Consider the following 6000-nt stretch of genomic DNA (forward strand, 5'->3'; position numbering starts at 1 on the left):
TTTTTCCATCCTTTTGATTTCAACTTTCCTGTATCATCATATTTGAAGGTAGTCTCTTTGCAGCCAGGATGTAGTTGGGTCATGTCCATTAACCTACTCTGCCAATCTCTGTGTTGTAATTGGTGTACTTAGGCCATTTATATTTAATATGATGATTGATATGCTAGGGCTTAAGTCTGCCATTATATTTTTCTTTTTGTGTTTGTTCTCTCTGGTGTCGTTTTCCGGATATGCTTTCTTTTTCTTACCTTCCTGTGGTGACTTGAACGTCTTTGAGAATGGTGTTTTGCCTTATCCATAGTGTTTTTGCGTATATCTGTTTGGATAGCCCTCTTGGTTTTCCCAGATATTCATATGTCTGTGCATCTATGTCTTACCACACAGTATACTGGTGTCATTGTTGTACCAGTATGAGTGAATGATAGAAGAGTTACCTTCCTTACCGGTCTCTTCACCCTCCCAGTTTATAATTGTTTCAAACATTTTCTTTTTGGAGAGTTAGAACCACATTGAATGATGCTATGATTTTTTTCTGAAGCCGTCAATCATAGTTTAGAAAACTCAAGAGAAGAAGGAAGGCCTATTTTGCTTACTTTTTTTTTTTTTAAATTTTCTTCCTGATGTCCCAAGGTTCCTTCTTTAATCACTTCCTTTCTGTCTGGAGAACTCCCTTTAGCCTTTTGTTTTAAGGTAGAACTGCTGGTCAGAGATTCCCTTAGCTCTTCTTAATCTGAAACGGTTTTGATCTTCCCCTTAATCCCTGAAAGATGTTTCTGCTGGACAGAGGAGTCTGGGCTGACAATTGTTTTCTTTCATGGCTTGAAAAGCACTGCACAACTTCTTTCTGCCTCCATGGTTTCTGATGAGAAATCCATCATCACCAGAATTATTTTTCCTTTCTAGGTAAAGTGTCACCTTTCTCTGTTGCTTTCAAGATATTTTCTTTGTCTTTCATTTCCTACATTTTATTTTTTCATGTATCTTGCCATAGACGTCTTTGGGTTTTCTCCTATTTGGGGTCTTCACAGCTTCTTGAACCTGTAGGTTTCTGTCTCTTGCCAACTCTGGCAAGCTTTTAGTCATTGACTTCTTTATGTTTTCAGCCTTGTCCTCTTCTTCTTCCCCTTCCAGACATAGATAACAACATGAAAGTGAGACCTTGTGAGGCAGTTTCACAAGTCCCTGAGGTTCTGTTCACTTTCTCACCCAGTCTATTTTTTGCTTGTTAAGATTGTGTAATTTCTATTTTTTCATCTGCAGTGGATGGATTTCTTTGCTCTGCACCATCCATTCTGCTGTTGAGCCTATGTGCCGGACTTTTTATTTTGGTTGTTGTATTTTCCACTTCTAATACTTCCATTTGTTTCTCCTTTAAGTCTTGTATTTATTTGCTAAGGCTTTCTATTTGTCCATTTGTTTCGAATGTGCTCATAATTACTACATCATTTTCATCAGGCTTGCTTGCTTTAAAATCTTTGTCAGACAATCCCGACCCCTCTCTCATCTTATTGCCGGTGTGTATTTGCTGTCTATTTTCATTCAGAATAAGATTTTCTGGTTCTTAGTGTAATGAATGATTTTCAATAGAAACTTGGACTTTTGGGTATTATGTTATCAGACTCTCGATTTTATTGAAACCTTCTGTTTTAATAACCTTTTTTCTGAGTCTGCTTCTGCAGGAGAAGGGGAGTGGTGCCATCTCCTTGTAGCCAGGTGTGTGTGGAAATCCAGGTTTCTCACCTGACCTACCTCTGTTGACACCCTGAGTGGAGAGCCCAAAGCGAGGAAAGAGCGCAGGGATGAGGCCCCTTGACTTGAGTGAAGGGCGGGCAGGCAGGGTCCTGCAGCTCCTGGAAGGACCACCAAAGTCCGTACCCTGTCAAAGCCAAGAGCCCTGAAGGCCGGACACCAGGGATAAGGTCCCGAGGCGGGGCCCACAGCCCTGGAGGGGCGGGGTCCACACTACTGCCGCCAGGAACTCCGGCGCTCAAACCCCGCCGGCTGCAGCAGCTTCTGGAAGCACGGGAGGAGTTCCATTACTACCTGAAACCCTTCGCTGAGCATTAGGAACCAGGCCTGGTTTGCCCGCCGTGAATTGGATCGGGAGACGAGGGCGCCGGATGAGGGGGACTTCATGTTAGCTTTAGATCCAGAAATTTCCAGTCTTCTCATCTATCGCCGAAATCTTCTTTCTGAAGATTTCAAGCTGACAGCTACAATGTCTCTGAAACCAAGGAGGTCTTTCCTGTGAAGCCCACTTGGCTTCCTCGCGACCCGAGCTCAGTTGCGGAACCGGTCGAATTGTGTGGCGGAACAAAAGAAAATGAACCCAAATCTGCACCTGGAGCTCAAGCCAAAGACCCATCCATTCAGAGTTTCATGCTCTACTAATTGAGCTAGTTGGGGGCGAAAGGGGACCCCTACACATGTCTTTATCGGTAGAGCCCCTTGAGCCAGTTCAGAGATCAGGAACCAGAAGGACTCGGCTCATCACCCTCTGAGAGCCACGTCCACACTTTGGTGGCAAGGAAACTGAGGCTCGGAAAGAGAGCAAGTGCCTGGCTCTGCCTCACACCATGCTACAGCTAGGCTAGAATGGAACACCGCTCAGTTTCCTTGTGGCCTGTCCTCAATACAGCCCAAAGCAGTGGCCAGGCTAGCAGAGGTGAGAGGTGTTGAGCAGCTGGGCAGTGACTGCTTGGAGCCCTGCAGTCCTGCAGCCCGCTTGGGTCACAGAGAGCCACTTTCAGTGGGGCTCTCCTCCTCTTAGAAAGTTCATCTTTACCTTCTCTTGTTTCCTCTGACAAGGAGATTTCTGTGTCTGTTGGCTTCCCTGGTGGTCTAGTGGCTAGGATTTGGCGCTTTCACCGCCGCGGCCCGCGTTCGATTCCCGGTCAGGGAATGACTTTTGCAACATCCCCAAATTGTGTGCGAAGATTTGATAGAGAAACACACAGGTGATGATTAAAATACAGAAATATGTTCCCAGCAGCAATATTTGTAATAAGAAATGTTCATCAGTTAGGATTTGTTATATGTTGCAATCCCTCCATACCCTAAAAGGATATGCAATTATTTCAAAGATGGATGTAGATAACGATAATAGCCGTCATGAGGCCACCGATGATAATGATAGTAATAATGGCTACTGCTCTTGGAGCGTTTACTATGCATCAGGGTGTGCGTTCAATGTTTTACTGCCGTGTCTTATTTAAACTTGGAACAACCCATTCAGAAACGCATTCCTATTGGGCCCATTTTACAATGTGGAAATGGAGGCACAGAAAACCTGAGTGACTTCAGAGTCACACCGCCATGGAATGAGGCTATCTGCTCGCGTCTATGGCTTCATGGACAGAAGTGTCCAAGGTTCTCTTGTTCTTCTGCTAGGGATTGTCATCTTCTCAGAGATGTGCAGCCTGAAGAATCAGTGAAGGCAGGTGCGATGAGCAGGGAGGGAGAGAAAGGAGGTGTGTATTGGGCTTGGGATAGGTAGGTTCTGGAGCTTCAGAACTGAGCTTTTGCCTAAAATGCACCTTTTCTGAACAGCATTTATTTTTCTAACAAACCCTTAAGCCTTCAGGCAGGATTTTCTTCATCTAACTTGAAGCAGATGGGCAACAAAGACCCCCATATATCTGGACGTGGAAGAACGAAGGTCAGAAAAGAATAGTTACAAGGTTAACTACGCCTCTGCGTGGAACAGGACGAGTAGTCTTTAGTTTTTTGCCGATGATTGCCCTGATTGCTCCACAAAGAGGCAAGTGGTGCCTGGAAATCTGAGGACATCTGCCTCAGACACCTGTCTGTTATTAAATGTCCCCATCCCCAGGCTGCACATCCTCACTTCTTTGTGCTATTGCACGGGTTCTAGATACCTTCTAGGTGACACAGAGGCCAGAAGTTGTGTGGTTGGGCACATTTCCGAGTTGACACCAGGCCGTGTGAGTGAGGGCAAGATGCAGGAATGCCAGATCCACGATATTCTCCCTGGCCCACACTGTCCCCCTGCACTTCTCCTGTCGGAAGTGGCCCCATTGCACATGACCACAGTAGCCTCTTGGTCTGAAGTCACCCACTTCCCCATCCTTCGCTATGCTTTATCTGTCATGCTTACCGCTTGTGTTCCCTGTGCCCGAATGGGGAAACACTTGTGGGGAGGACACGAGCTGGTTGTGTTCCCACTGCCCGGTCCCTTTTGATTCCTCCAGATGTGGGCTCGGTGGGGCAGGACTTGCTCACCATGCAGCTACTCACCTAGAGCAAGGCTTCACACCTTGTGAGCACCCAACATATGCTCGGTGAATGAAGGCATTCCAATGCAGGCTTCTGAGAGACATCAAGAATTCTACTGGACTCCCCACTTTTAGTCCTTTGAATAATGCAGGTAATGGGAAGACAGAAAAAGCTTTTCAAACCTGGGTGTTGTTTGTAAGGTTAATTCCAAGTCTAGAGGGCACCTTCTGGAATGAGCTCCCCTCTCTGTAAGGGGACACACCCTCAGCCTGTGGGACTCTGTAGGCAGAGAAGAAGGTGAACCCTGAACACTGAAGAGGAGGAGAAGAAAGTGGGTAATACTGCGGGCAGCCTGGGGTATGAGAGACAGACAGACAGACACAGGCACACAGATACAGATGGAGAGGTTGGAAAGGCAGGGCTGGGTCGAGGAGGAGTCGGAAAGCAAAAGGACCTATATGTCCAAGAGCCAGATTTAGGGTGTAAAATTTGGAGTTCAGTTTTGCTGAAGAGAGTCAACAAAATAAACAAGGCAAAGGGAGCCAATAACTCCAAGGATCCAGGTCTGCATAAGAAGCATGGTCAGGTGCAGGATCCAGAGATTTGTCTCCAGTGAGATGAGTTTTACAGAAAAACAAAACAAAACAAACACCATCAAGGAAGGAATAACACAGAGGTAGTTATTAGCATGCCAATTCACCCTTATCTAGGAGGGAGAACAGTCCGTAGATCATTTGCATTCAACGAAAGCAGAATGCAATTCATAAAGAAAAGAGAAAAGGAACAAATTTCTAGAAGGAGCCATTCTTTCCCCTCCTATTTGATAAGCCTCTTGACAGGAAGCAGTTCAGGGTCTCTCCAGCCAGTTTTCTCTGGGCTTAGGTAGATCACCAGAGAAAACAATTACAATTATTGGAAGACTTTCTAAACATCTTGGAGGTTTAGCTGTGGAACACGTGCCAGAGAGTATCTCTGGGAACTGTCCACCATGTCTTTCTGCTGCACCTCCTGCTTAGGTAAGTCAGGCAGGGCACCACCCCCTCACTGGTACATCAGACTGATATATGGAAACTGCTGTGCTGGCAAGAGCACGAAGGAAAAGTCTCTCTCATTGAGTTGGAAAAATATGTTGGAAGATAAACTGACACACCTCCTGTTGAAGTCAAACTAAGAACATGTAAAGAGATGCCTTAGGCTCCCGGCAAAGTTTGAGTAACGGATGCCCAATTTACTCTCCTGCCTGAAATCTGCTCACTGCTCCTCTCTGCAAACAAACAGGCACCTGTAATCCCAGCAGTTTGGGAGGCTGAGGTGGGCTGATCCCTTGAGCTCAGGAGTTTCAGACCAGACTGGGCAACATAAGGAAACCTCATGTCTACCAAAAAAATTCAAATAATTAGCCAGGCATGGTGGTATGTGCCTGTAGTCCCGGCTACTCAGGAGGTTGCAGTGGGAGGATTGTTTGAGCCTGGGAGGCAGAAGTTGCAGTGAGCCAAGATTACACCACTGAAGTCCAGCTTGGGCTACAGGGTGAGACCCTGTCTCAAGGAAGGAAGGAAGGAGGGAAGGAAGGAAGGAAGGGAGGGGGCCGGGTGCGGTGGCTTACGACTATAATCCCAGCACTTTGGGAGTCTGAGTCAGGTGGATCACAAAGTCAGGAGATGAAGACGATCCTGGCTAACACGGTGAAACCTCCATCTCTACTCAAAATACAAAAAGTTAGCCTGGTATCGTGGTACATGCCTGTAGTCCCAGCTACTTGGG

General features: G+C 46.3%; 1 non-coding gene across 1 annotated transcript; it reads left to right on the forward strand.

Annotated features, from left to right (window-relative positions):
• The first annotated feature begins 2830 nt into the window (after positions 1–2830).
• On the forward strand, positions 2831–2902 carry TRNAE-UUC (transfer RNA glutamic acid (anticodon UUC)). Its single transcript has one exon. It is a non-coding gene; the product is annotated as a tRNA-Glu (tRNA).
• Positions 2903–6000: the final 3098 nt, after the last annotated feature.

Source organism: Pan troglodytes, chromosome 1 (genome assembly GCF_028858775.2).
Source record: "Pan troglodytes isolate AG18354 chromosome 1, NHGRI_mPanTro3-v2.0_pri, whole genome shotgun sequence".
Taxonomy (NCBI): Eukaryota; Metazoa; Chordata; class Mammalia; order Primates; family Hominidae; genus Pan; species Pan troglodytes.